We start from the raw sequence: 14735 nt of genomic DNA, 5'->3' as shown, positions 1-14735 counted from the left end.
GTTTCTTGGGGGGATGTTGTGTGCTTTAAACGTCTGGTGTGGCTTTTGATTAAAATACAGTGGTACCTCGGGTTACATACGCTTCAGGTTACATACGCTTCAGGTTACACACTCCACTCACCCAGAAATAGTGCTTCAGGTTAAGAACTTTGCTTCAGGATAAGAACAGAAATCGGGCTGTGGTGGCGCGGCGGCAGCAGGAGGCCATATTAGCTAAAGTGGTGCTGCAGGTTAAGAACAGTTTCAGGTTAAGTACGGACCTCCGGAACGAATTAAGTACTTAACCTGAGGTACCACTGTAATAATAATAATAATAATAATGATAATAATAATAATAATAATAATAATAATAATAATAATAATAATAATAATGTATGGGGACAAATTCCACCCCTCTGTCCAACTAAATCATGCTTCAGAACATATCCACTAAAATAACTGAACTTGAGTTAGCCATGTCATGCTCAGAGTAGACCAGCTGAGGAGCTGGTTGCTAGCATAAATGGTCTCCATGTGAAGTGTCACTATACTGTGCAGAGGTGGAGCAGCATGGCAGTGGGGTTGGGGTGGTGTCAAACAGGCTGTTCCTCAAGAAGCCCACCCTACCTTGCCCCTGCACTGTCCTGGTTTCAGCAATAACAGTGCTGGGAGATCTCATCTATGGCCCTGCCTGTCCCTCCCACAGAGACGGAGGAGGAGGAGGAGGAGGAGGAGGAGAAGAAGAAGAAGAAGAAGAAGAAGAAGAAGAAGAAGAAGAAGAAGAAGAAGAAGATTGTACCCCAACCGTCTGACTAGGTTCCCCCAGCAACTCTGAGTGGTTTCCAGCAGATATAAGAACACAATAAAAACATCAAACATTAAAAACAGGGCTGCCTTCAGATGTCTTCTAAAAGTTTATAGTTACTTATCTCCTTAACTTGTGATGGGAGGGCATTCCACAGGAAGGGTGCCACTACCGAGAAGACCTGGTTCCCTGTAACTTCACTTCTTGCAGTGAGGGAAATGCCAGAAGGCCCTGGAAGCTGGACCACAGTGTCCGGGCTGGACAATGTGGATGGAGACGCTCCTTCAGGTATACAGGGCTGAGTGAACTTAAGGTTGTCATGTCCATTGATTTCAGCTGGTCTGCTGTGAGTACATAACCCATTTGCAGAGCACAATGTGTGCCTTCCCATATAACCAACTAGGAGACACATTAAATAAGCAGTGGAAGTGGTTAGGTGGGGCATTTCACACACACAGTCTGTTAGAGTGCAATTTACGTTGTTCTACCAACATCAAGGGATGCGGGTGGTGCTGTGGGTTAAACCACAGAGCCTAGGACTTGCCAATCAGAAGGTTGGCGGTTCGAATCCCCATGACGGGGTGAGCTCCCGTTGCTCGGTCCCTGCTCCTGCCAACCAGCAGTTCGAAAGTACGTCAAAGTGCAAGTAGATAAATAGGAACCACTCTGGCGGGAAGGTAAACGCATTTCCGTGCGCTGCTCTGGTTTGTCAGAAGCGGCTTAGACATGCTGGCCACATGACCCGGAAGCTGTACGCCAGCTCCCTCAGCCAATAAAGCGAGATGAGCTATGCAACCCCAGAGTCAGTCACCTAATGGTCAGGGGTCCCTTTACCTTTACTTTGCCAACATCAAGGGATGAAAAATACACTCCAGGAATATCACTGATAGGTCATCCAAAGTGTTTTGGACTACCAGTGGGAGTTTTCCACTGGAACAACAACACCAACACGCAGAAAATTCAGAATCCAGGGTTATTTTATATTGGCATAGCTCAGTTGGTACAGCATGAGACTCTTAATCTCAAGGTTGTGGGTTCGAGCCCCACATTGGGCGAAAGATTCCTGCATCGCAGGGCAAGGAATAGATGACCCTCACAGTTCCTTCCAACTCTGTGATTCTGTGACATTCAGGGGCTTAGGAAGGGGGGGCAGTCCTCCCCAGGTGCTGTCATGGAGGGAGGTGACAAATTATCAAGGAACAATTACTGCCCTACTAGGGTGGTTCATAAAAAAACTTTTTTAAAAAATGCCTGCTCCAAAGGATTTATCTTACTACACTAGGGATTATATAGCTATATATGAAATTTCATGCATATCAGTTAATATCTTGACCGTCCTCCACAAAAAAAGCTGTTTACTTGGCCATTTTGCTATATCGTGAAGGCTGAAATTTCAATTCAGTGGAGCAGGGTCAAGATATTAACTGATGTGCACGGATTTTCAGATATAGCTATATAATCTCTAGTTTAGTAAGAAAAGACCTTTGGAGCAGGCGTTTTTTAAAAAAAGTTTTTTATGAACCACCCTACTGCCCTACCCTCCGCTGGGCTTCCTGGGTCCTGGAAAGTTGGCTTATGTGAAGAAAATGAGACTAGGCCGAGTAGATTAGGCCTTGCCTTGCCTTCGCCCCGCCCCCTGCAGGCAGCCGATTTTTCTTGATTTTACTGCTGTGGGGTTGGTTTTTTTTGTTTTGTTTTTTTCCCTGGTAAACCACATTGCAGGTTTTTAAAAATAAATTTTATTAAATAAATAAACAATAAATATAAATATAATAACACAATCCATCCTGTAGATTTAAGTATCTGTCCATAGTCGCCTACTTGTTATCAGATGCCCAGAATCCACATTCCATACGAAATAACGTAAAACCATTTTTGCAGGCAAAATAAAAATAAAAAATTAAGGGGGGGGGGTGGCAAGAAATTTTCCGCACCAGGTACCACCTGACCTTCCTACGCCTCTGATGACATTATGGACTGAAAATAAAGTGTGTCTGAAGTTCTAATCAGCTTTGAACAAATGTGTTGAAAAAGAGCAATATAAAGCAATACAAAGCCGGAGAGCTTCAAACAGATGAATTTTCTTTCCTGGGATCTAAATTACTGCCTTGCAATTCATAGTTTGGAGCACTTTTGAGCCAGTCCGCAGGATGATGGCAGAAGGAACAGCATGAGGCATTTAAAACCAAATTTAACATCCTGAAGTCAAAAGGATATGATTGTGTGTATCTAAGTGTTCCTCAGAGTAGACCCACTGAAATAAAAGAACCTAAATTATTTGTGTACACTAACTTCAGTGCTTCTGCTCATTGTCATAGCATTAGATATGGTTTGTATTTGTGCAATGACATTTGTCCTGTAAGACAAGACACAAATATTTTAATAAACAAACCAACAAAAATATAGATAAAGTGTATATCTGAGATTATTATAAAAATAGCAAACAGGCATACACCTGATTGAAAAACCACTCCAACTGGATTTACGCTGACAGCAACCCACATTTTTAAAATCTTTGGGAAGCCACAAACAATGTAGTCTTTGTGTTCATCATGGGTAGCCTGTTGGATTATTTAATTACAAACAGCCATATACTCCAAAGACCGCCTTTTAATCTCAGGAAATTAGAAGGGACATGAAAAAAAGGAAAGGAAAGAAAAGAGATTTGTAAGCAAAACGTAAAATTTTGACTAATCATAAATAATAACACATATGGCCAGTTTCAAATGACGTGCTTAATCTTTTCATTCATATTGGGACACTTTTTTGTAACTTTAGAAGCTTGTTGGGTTTGTTTAGAGTAAAAAAAAGGGAGGGGAAGCAACCTGAGATTTTGGATTTCTTATGTTGCTGTCCTTTTCCCTCCCAAGGTATATTTAATTTATTCTATGTGGATTTCTGTGTGTTGGGCTGTTGTTGTTTTTAAATGTAGGCTGATGAGAAAACTGCTTCATTGATTAATTATCTGCTTTTAACTGAGCCATCAGAAAATTAACTTTAAATATATTTGTATAATACCCAAACCTCCATTTAGATCCTTATTTGGAGTATGAAAGGATGCATAACTATTAATTACCATTTAATGAATAAAATCTATTGCACACAGTGTTAGAAAGGGCATCTTAAATGCTTTATTTTACAGTAATGAACAAGAATCAAAGCAGCCTTGTCAGGGGGAGGTGGACAACTGTGTCCTCTACCACACTAATTAATCATCTGAAATTTAAATTGACAAGTTTACTGGGGGAGAACCAGGCCCATTGTTTTGTGTCAAAATGTTCGCATCGGTGCTATATTCCCTGCATTTTCTCCACATTTATATTGGGTGAGTATCCTGTCTGTCACGCACATGCGTCAATACATCTATCACACATATCTCATTGTCTGCAGATTTCACGCATGCTTAAATATGGTTTTATGCAGTGCTCATATATATATATATATAGGCGCTGCTACTCACCTTGACGTTGTTACAGTGAGTTGTTGTTGTTGTTTAGTCATTTAGTCGTGTCCGACTCTTCGTGACCCCATGGACCAGAGCATGCCAGGCACTTCTGTCTTCCACTGCCTCCCGCAGTTTTGTCAAACTCATGCTGGTAGCTTCGAGAACACTATCCAACCATCTCATCCTCTGTCGTCCCCTTCTCCTTGAGCCCTCAATCTTTCCCAACATCAGGGTCTTTTCCAGGGAGTCTTCTCTTCTCATGAGGTGGCCAAAGTATTGGAGCCTCAGCTTCACGATCTGTCCTTCCAGTGAGCACTCAGGGCTGATTTCCTTAAGAATGGAGAGGTCTGATCTTCTTGCAGTCCATGGGACTCTCAAGAGTCTCCTCCAGCACCCTAATTCAAAAGCATCAATTCTTCGGCGATCAGCCTTCTTTATGGTCCAGCTCTCACTTCCATACATCACTACTGGGAAAACCATGGCTTTAACTATACGGACCTTTGTTGGCAAGGTGATGTCTCTGCTTTTTAAGATGCTGTCTAGGTTTGCCATCGCCTTTCTCCCAAGAAGCAGGCATCTTTTAATTTCGTGACTGCTGTCACCATCTGCAGTGATCATGGAGCCCAAGAAAGTAAAATCTCTCACTGCCTCCATTTCTTCCCCTTCTATTTGCCAGGAGGTAATGGGCCCAGTGGCCATGATCTTCGTTTTTTTGATGTTCAGCTTCAGACCATATTTTGTGCTCTCCTTTTTCACCCTCATTAAAAGGTTCTTTAATTCCTCCTCACTTTCTGCCATCAAGGTTGTGTCATCTGCATATCTGAGGTTGTTGATATTTCTTCCGGCAAACTTAATTCCGGCTTGGGATCCATCCAGCCCAGCCTTTTGCTGGATGGGTTACAGTGAGTGCCACACTTTAAACATTGGTGGTGGGTGGGTGGGTGCCAGCACTACGTACTGTATATTTGTATATTGTGGGGGTTTTTTAAATGACAGGTGTAACCAATTAAGTATCATTGTGTCCCTGTCCTCCCTGCTGAGTTCTACAGGGGAAACAAACACTGAAACAAAGGTGGAGGAAGATGGCAGCTGAAGCCACACACTGGACTGGCTGTAAGGAGGCAGGCAGGTGGGTCCCGGCTGAGGAGAAACTGAGGTTGGTGTGGCAGTGCCCCATTCATCCTAATGGGCCAGCCTCTGCTGCTTCTCCTCCCACTGTTATGTGTGGAACATGAAAAGGCTGAAAGATCCCCTCAGCTCGGTAACCATATAACTGGACTATTAGCTAAAGTCAGCATTAGTCAACGGTTTTGAAGATGAAAACCCCCTCCTGAGTGTGAAGCAGTAACTTATTACTGTTTTATTTTATTAATGTCTTTTGGCTTTGGGTGTTTTATCACAAGCTCCATAACCTTTCGGTCCCTCAGGCAGTATTTCACCATTGCTGCTTTCAAAACGAGTCACTATTTATAATATACATACAGTATATTACAATCATTAATTTTTTTCAACGTTTTATGAGGTGTGCTTATTACATGAAATGGTGTGTCTGGCACTGGCAAATCTCTCGTGCATTCTCCCCCCACCCTCACCCCATGTTTCCTTTCTCTTGGCAGGTCCGGCCAGAAGGAATAATTTTCTGTGGGCCACGCATGCTTTTCCATACCTTTTTTTTTCCTTAAGGGGAGGGGCGGGAATTGTCACTTCTTCGGGAAGGCCTTATAATTCACAGAAACACAGATTTATGCCTCGGCCTTTCTTTTTCTTTTCTTTTTGCCAAGCCTTGTCAAACCCGAACATTTTTGTTGGCAACCTTTTGTGCCTTGCCCAGCTGAAAAGGGAGGCTCATCTTCGTCACAGAGCTTTCCCTTCGCCTTCTTTCTCTTTTCCGGAGTGTCTGTTCTGGCGCAGGCTGCTTCGTCTTTGTTATCAGGACTACCTGCCACATTTCACGTCTTCCATCACCGAAACATTTTATTAAAAATATGCATTCATCCCCATCAGCTAATGTTCTGTATTTTGAAGGTTTCAGGGGCCCTCTCCAGCCTGAGATGGATGGCAAGCAGAGAGAAGGATCATGGTCATAGCTGTCAGCGTTTCCCTTTTTTTAAAGGGAAATTCCCTTATTCCGAATAGGATTCCTCACAAGAAAAGGGAAGAGTTGACAGCTATGATCATGGTGTGAGGGAGTAAATGGTTACTTCAGTATCAGAGCTCCCCCCCCCCCATTTTTATTATTGTTTGGTTTTTCATATTCGAATTTACAATCATACCACAACACATCAAAAAGTACAAAATTCTCACAAATCTTTGGACTTCCCCCTCCCACTCCGTGGGTCCCATTGTTGAGCCTTATCTACTGCATCTTTTATAATAATCCAATATTTTACATCTCCATTACCTCCATAGTTCTCATTGCATTACAAGTGTTATTGCAATCCTGCTAACGACTTTAACTGTTTACATTGGTCTCCAAGGTAAACCACAAATTCCCCCCATTCCTTATTAAAGTTTTGGTCTTCCTGGTTTCTGATCCTTCCGGTCATCTTTGCTGTTTCAGCATAGTCCCTCAACTTAATCTGCCATTCTTCTCTGGTAGGGACTTTGTCTTCTTTCCAACTCTGGGCTAACAACATCTGTGCGGCTGTCGTCGCATACATGAACAGTCTTTTCTGCTCCCTTGGGATTTCAGCACCAGAGCTTCTGGTCTCATCCCTGAAGGCCTTCACTGAGGTTCTTCCCAGCCCTTATATGTAAAGCAAGAGCCCTGCCCCTAGCTTAAAATCAAGCTCCTTTGAGTCCTAGTTTCCTCCACTCCCAGCAATCTCTTGCAGAGTGGACACAGGCTCCAGGCCTGTGAGCTAGTTCTTTACTGTCCTATGCACAGGTTTGACATCAGAGTTAGCATTGTCAGGTACCTCCTGTGGCCTGCACACCAAAACATCTCATTATCAGTCCCTGGAGTGTTGTAGCACCTCTTGAAGAAGACCAACATCCCGGAGTCAGGATGTCACCAGGACTCCATGAATCAGCATTGGTGACCACACTCTTGAGGTGGTAGATGATTTTGTGTACATAGGTTCCACCATAACAAGCAACCTCTCCATCAACGCTGAGCTGGACAAGTGTATTGGCAAGGCAGCTGTGATAATGGCTTGCCTCTCCAAAAAGGTATGGGAGAATATTATACTAATGTCCAATACCAAGATGAAGGTCTACCAGTTGAGCATGCTACTTTATGGAAGTGAGTTGTAGGCAGGAGGGATGCCTCGATGCCTTCCACATTCTTTGTGTCAGGAGGATTTTGGGCATCATATGATGGGACAGAGTCTCAAACAAAGGTTTGCTCTCACAAGCCCCACATTCCCAGTATGTTCGCAGTCCTATGTTCCAGTATTGTGATTTACATTTTTTCTTTATTATCAGTACATTATTTCCTCTCTTAATTGCATCTATGTGAAATCATTATCCGTTGAACAGTTATTTCAAGGAATTAATTGCTATTTAGTGCAGAGAGACATGTGAGAGGCTGAGCAGATGAGAGCGAGAGAAATCAGCCAGTAACCTGTTTGACCCTTTGGTCAGTGCCAGCCCAGAAGGGCATGGTATTTTTAGAGGACCATGTGGCTCCAGTTGTTTTCTGCATTCTCTAAGATTCTGACATTCTTTGTCATGAAGAACGAAAGTCTTGTGTGACTAGAGAGGAAGTGGGAAGTGATTCACTTTAAAGGATTTCATGGTTTGCTCCAGGAGAATGGCCAAGATACTGACCTGCTTTGGAAAGCAAACCCCAAGGCGAGAGGTAGTGATATTTTAATAGTTTTAACTGTCCTTCTCTTAGCTCTCGGGCTCCAGTGGAAATTGGCAGTGTCAAATATTTCGCTGTGGGAAATAAATGTCATCACTGTTCCCTTTTCCACGCCAGATCTTGCATGCGCAAGAGGGGCCTTATGTCACGTGGTGCATGAGAACCCTCATTTTGCAAATGCCTCCATGGTTTCAGTTGTCTCTACACAAATGCACAGAGTATGGGAAACAAACAAGATGAACTTTTAATACAGGGTTGCAAATATGACCTGGTAGGCATTACTGAAACCTGGTGGGATGAAACTCATGACTGTAATGTAGGAATTGAGGCGTATAACCTGTTCAAAAGGAATAGACCAAACAAGAAGGGAGGAGGAGTAGCATTGTATATGAATGATATGTACACTCGTGAAGAAATCCATGACTTGGAGCATGAAAAGCAGATTGAGAGTATATGGGTAAAAATTGCAGAAGAGAGAAACAACAGTGACCTTACCGTGGGTGTCTGCTATAGACCGCCAAGCCAGACTGAAGACTTTGATGATGCCTTACTAGAGCAGATTACTAAACATTCAAAATGGAGAGAAATAGTAATCATGGGGGACTTCCACTTCCCCGATATCTGTTGGGACTTAAACTCTGTCAAGAGTGTAAGGTCTGACAAACTCCTCCATTGTCTCGCTGACAATTTCATTTCCCAGAAGGTGGAAGAACCAAGAAGGAGATCACCTGTCCTTACCAATAGGGAGGAACTGACTGGTAAGGTGAAAGTGCTTGGAAACTTGGGAGGACGTGATCATGTTCTCCTGGGATTCAGCATACAGGAAAGGAACAACCGAGGGTGGTTGGGCATGAGGTAACTGTTAGGTGGATTTGTAGCTGGTTGACTGACCAAACCCAAAGAGCCTTCATTAATGGTTCCTCGTCATCCTGGAAAAAAGTGACAAGTGGGGTGCCACAGGGTTCTGTCCTGGACCTGTTGTTGTTCAACGTCTTTATAAATTACTTTGATTAAGGAATTAAATTTGCAAATGACACCAAACTCTCTCTCTCTCTGTGTGTAGCTAATGCTGCAGAAGACAGAATCGAATTCATAATGACCTTAACAGATTGTAGAACTGGGCACAAGCTAACAAAATGAATTTCAATAGGGACAAATGTAAGGTTCTGCACTTAAAAGGATATATCAAGAACTCTGGCCAGAAGTTTCAATATAAGGAATAATTCCTACTCAAGAGTTGAAATGAAAAACGTGTATATTCTGCTAAGAATAACAGTTTGAAGCTAGTAGTGAATTTAAACACAACGTGTAAGTACGATAGTTTTAAAGTAATGGTAAATTTGGATACAACGTTTAAGTACAGAAATAATGTAGTTTCAACTATACAGTGATATAGTACAAAGGTACATGAAATACCAGTGCACAACAATTGTTTTATACAAGTCTCAATAGTAGTCAAAAAGAGTCCATATTATATAAAATCAGAATAAAGAATAAAGAATCAAATAGGGCCAAAAAGGAGTATCCGGAGTGTATATTTGAAACTACATTATTTCTGTACTTAAACGTTGTATCCAAATTTACCATTACTTTAAAACTATCGTACTTACACGTTGTGTTTAAATTCACTACTAGCTTCAAACTGTTATTCTTAGCAGAATATACACGTTTTTCATTTCAACTCTTGAGTAGGAATTATTCCTTAATTTGAAACTTCTGGCCAGAGTTCTTGATATATCCTTTTCAGTGCAGGTTCTGCACTTAGGCAGGAAGAAGCAGATACACAAAAATAGGATGGGGGACACCTGGCTTACTAACAGTACATGTGAAAAAGGTCTAGGGGTCCTGGTGGACCCTGAACATGAGTGGAGTTCAAAACATGACAAGTATCTTGTCTGCTTATTGTACTTTTTAATTATGCGTATCCAATATTGAGGTGCTTTTCCCATGGTGCACTTACTTGACTACGTGCTGACAAGTATTTGGATTCTGAGTCATACGATCAGAAGAAGAGTCCTGTTGGTTCATGCCAACAGTTCATATAATCACTTTCCAACAATGACCAGTTAGATGTCTCCAGGACATTCATGAGCAGGCTATTGGTGCTAAGTCATCTAGGGCTTAGGCTTTCTACTCTGACCGGCAGTAGCCCTCCAGGACATCAGGCAGAGGACCTGGTCTTCCTTATCCTACCTACCACCAAGGCAAGCTGTTTTAACAGTTGTTTTCACTCTTCCTGCCAAGGCAAAGATTGTCTCTATACTTTAGTCCAACACAAGCAACAAGTGGAGATGGATAGACAGTTTTAGTGATGTTGTAAATTTGCTATCAGAGCTCATTTTATTGTTTCCAATGGTGGAAGCCAAAGTGCTGAGGCTGACCATGTTTTATTACCTCTCCTCCCACCCCTGCTATCCTACCTTATTCTTGGTATGGAATAAATGTATCTATAATCTCTAAATACTGTTGAGTGGTTTCTTTCCATTTCTGTTGAGAGTGCTCCAAGCCATTCTATATCAAGCCCATGGCCATCATCCAAAGCTTCATGGGGATCCAGAATGTGCATAGAACTCAGTATATATGGAGAGAAAACTCAATATATTATTGTATTATGTTTCTATTATTATTTAGTTTTAATAATAATAATATTAGATGGGCGGGGTACAAATAATAATAATAATGATGATGATAATGATGATGATGATGATGATGATAATAATAATAATAATAATAATAATAATAATAAGTTTTATTAAATAAAACAAATAATAATAGTAATTTTATAATTTATAAATTTGTAATTTATTATTATAAATATTGTTTATTTATTTCATTTTTATTGTGTGTTGTTGTTGTTGCTGCTGTTGTTGTTAAATGCTGGGATCTTTTGATAAAAGGTAAAGCAAGCAAGCAAGCAAGGAAGGAAGGAAGCACCTGGCCTTTTCTCTTCATTACATGCATTTACAGGATTTGACAGATTCATGAATGAGAGCTGTCTCATTGGCTCTCTGGAGGATCAGTGTCCATAGGAAGCTGCCTAATATCAGTCAGCCCATCTGTCTACCTATCCCGGAATTGTCTAACTGGGAGTTAGACAATTGTCTTACTCTCCTGCATCTCAGACAGAAGTGTTTCCCATCACCTGTAGAGGTGCCAAGGATTGAAACTGGGATGATTTGTCTGCAACACGTCTGCTCTGAACTCAGCTATGAATCCCTCCCCATGCTTGGAGACAGAATGGATGCAAACATATCTAAAATCAGACTTAAATAATCAATTCCAGTACAGACCGGGAAAGATCTTTACTGAAAAAGCTTGTTGGAAGAGAAAGTTTTTCAATAGGTGCTGGGAAGGCAGCAGAGACAGTGCCTGTCAAATATTTGATGAGAGAGAATTGCAAAGGGTAGGTGCCATGACAGAAACCTGGTTCCTGTTTTGCGTGGAATGGACCTCCGAATAAGATGGCATCTAGTAAGATATATCCACTTGGGAGAAAGCCATTTAACTCAGTGAGATTTAAACATGCATTTAAATAAGCAAGATTTTGATTTCACTTCTATTTCAGCAATCAGATTGATTTGACTTGGCCCACTTTCAGAAATACTCACTTCACTTTGGATTAAAATCAGAAAACAGCTTCTAAAACTCCAGTGATTTATGTCTCCCCCATTGATTGTAATGGAAAAATCAGCCAAGAGCTATAGTTGTTTTCTGTTCTTTGGCATGACTGGATGAAATTTGCAGGCATAGTTGCCCCTTCTGAGTAGATGAATCCAAGACAGATACTGACTGGGAAAATATGTATTTGTTGAAAGAGGAATGTATCTGTGCCGCTGAACAGTTGCTGTGGAACAACAGTGGGGGGGGGGAGTTTATGATTTATTTGTGAGTTTCCTGAAGGCATCTGACCAAAGATGCTGGGCTGGACGGATCTTTCGTCTGGTCCAGCAAAGTACTTTATCTCCACAACCACTCTTTATCTTTATCTCTAAACCACTGAGCCTCTTGGGCTTGCTAATCGGAAGGTCGGTGGTTTGAATCCCTGCGACCGGGTGAGCTCCCATTGCTCAGTCCCAGCTCCTGCCAACCTAGCAGTTTGAAAGCACACCAGTGCAAGTAGATAAATAGGTACCACTGCGACGGGAAGATAAATGGCGTTTCCGTGTGCTGCTCTGGTTTCTGTCACGGTGTTCCGTTGTGCCAGAAGCGGTTAAGTCATGCTGGCCACATGACCTGGAAAGCTGTCTGTGGACAAATGCCAGCTCCCTTGGCCTGAAAGCGAGATGAGTGCCGCAACCCCATAGTCGCCTTTGACTGGATTTAACTGTCCAGGGGTCCTTTTATCTCCACAGTATACACAGAAGTTTGCCTGACAGTGCAAAGAACAGAACACCCCCTGTCAAGCCAAGCCCCCTGTTTACCCCTGAACCAGCAACTGCACACAAACCCCACTGAATCATGGTGGAATCTACAAGCAAGTTTGTGATGGCTAATCTTTCCCTGCCCAGAGAATTGCCATCATCGCAATACAATTATGGCAAGCAGGGGGTGAAAAAGCAAGAAATGGACTACATTTCTGTGTGTGCCTTAAAAAGAAAAAAGGGGGGGGGGGAGTAAGGTGTGAGAAGAGAAAATTTCTGGGACATTGATTTTCAAGTTTGTATTTGAGCCAGAAACATGAAGTGCTAACATAACCCATATGTCACAAAATAAGATCCTCCAAAAAGACTATACATTTTGAAGAGAGTTCATTTCCCCTGCTCTGTTGTATTACTTGAAATATTTCATTGCTAACTCCAATCCATAGTTCTTCATGCCTGAGCACACACATTGGCTGTGATTAAGGTGAAACTTAAGTCAATTAGTGGAATGATTTCTTCCACAGAAAAGCTGAGTTTTAGATGCTTTTTGCCAATTTTTCTACTCGGTAACATTTGTCACTTTTTTCTTCCTTTCGTTTGAAAGTATACAATAGTTTCCTTCTCTTTCCATTTCTTTTTTACATGCTTCCCTTCCTCTTTTTCGGTTAAAATACCGTACACTCTGTAATTCAAGTCTTCTGCTTCCTTTATTAGGAAAACAGTAATACCCAAATGCTGGTGGAAAGAAAGGAAGAAAAAATATGAGAGATCCAACAGGAAACAAAAACCACAAGCAGAAAGGGGTTAGTACAGGTTACTGAAATAGTTGAGTCCTCTCTTGGGCTCCACAGAAAGTAACAGAACTTTACAATATCTTGAAAATCTGTTTCACAACCATTCTTATTTTTCACTAGATATTCATATCGTAGCAAAGGGGTGGCAGGGGGGAACTTGGTTATAGTTTTCTGGTGTTGTTTTTTCTACACTTAGTATTTGTTATTTTTTAAAAACTGTACGTGCTGCTAACAAGTCTTCTAAGAATATCAAACTCCAGGTGTTTATTTTGGGCATTCCAAAGCTTAACAAGAACTGCATTTGAATACTAGGCTTCCCCCTGTGTTACAACCCTCTCGGTGACTTAAAACACATTTTCATCACATGATGACTTGGCTTAGAATAAGCATCAATCTAAACATGACTGACGAATGACTTGGTGATTTAATTGAAAGAGTACGCCCCACCCCCCCAAAAAAATTGCTGCTTTAAAGTTATCTGAAACCGTGCATCAGGTCCTCTGCAGAATCCAGAAATTTGAAATGAAAGCAGGACTGGCAACAATATACTGTAATGTGGAGTGTTTCTGGTTAGGATTCCATCCACTCCATTTTATTCCCTGTCTACACTTTTCAGTATCTCTCCGAAATAATCAGTCACCATGGGCACTGAGCATGCTCAAAACTCACTCAGGTTTTTTGCTTTTCTCTATATTTTGTACTTCTGCAAACTTCAAGCATCCCTCAGTCCTGCTCATATCTCCCAGGAGTGATGCCTCAATGCCTTGCTCCAGTATATCTGAAGGAGCGTCTCCACCTCCATCGTTCTGCCCGGACACTGAGGTACAGCGCTGAGGGCCTTCTGGCGGTTCCCTTGCTGTGAGAAGCCAAGTTACAGGGAACCAGGCAGAGGGCCTTCTCGGTAGTGGCACCTGCCCTGTGGAACACCCTCCCTCCAGATGTCAAAGAGAAAAATAACTACCAAACTTTTAGAAGACATCTGAAGGCAGCCCTGTTTAGGGAAGCTTTTAATGTTTAATAGGTTATTGTATTTTAGCGTTCTGTTGGAAGCCACCCAGGGTGGCTGGGGAAACCCAGCCAGATGGACGGGGTATAAATAAATTATTATTATTATTATTATTGTTATTATTATTATTATTCCACATGCGCTGTGTTAGGAAGATTTTGAGCACCACCTGGCAGGACAGCATCTCAAACAAAGATGTGCTCTCCCAAGACCACATTCCCAGCATGTTTGCTGTCCTTTCTCGGCGATGTCTACACTGAGTTGGTTATGTCCACAGAATGGAAGATGGAAGGACCTGCTCTGCTGTGAGCTAGCTTCAGGCACTAGACCAATTGGCAGATCAACTCTGCGTTACAAACGTGCCTGCAACATCAACCCCTCCATATGGGAATCCCTTGCAGACGACCACAGTGCTTGGAGACAGGCGGTCAAGTCGTGTATCCACAGCAGTGAGCAGAGGAAGAATGACTGCTGGGGGGAGAGCAGGAGAAGAAACTTCATGGTGCATCTGCAGCAGCACAGCCAGACACCCACATC

At 42.0% G+C, this 14735-nt stretch overlaps 1 long non-coding RNA gene across 1 annotated transcript in view; it reads left to right on the top strand.

The window, feature by feature from the left end:
* Positions 1–13201, top strand: part of LOC308584231 — a 90147-nt gene extending 76946 nt beyond the window's left edge. Inside the window, exon 4 of the long non-coding RNA XR_014006676.1 lies at positions 13113–13201. This is a non-coding gene — a long non-coding RNA (uncharacterized lncRNA). The remainder of the gene's footprint in view (positions 1–13112) is intronic.
* Positions 13202–14735: the final 1534 nt, after the last annotated feature.

The sequence above is a fragment of the Podarcis bocagei genome (assembly GCF_964188305.1).
Source record: "Podarcis bocagei genome assembly, chromosome: 3".
Taxonomy (NCBI): domain Eukaryota; kingdom Metazoa; phylum Chordata; class Lepidosauria; order Squamata; family Lacertidae; genus Podarcis; species Podarcis bocagei.
Note: the sequence above shows the minus strand (reverse complement) of the source record. Positions and strands in the feature narration are given on the sequence as shown.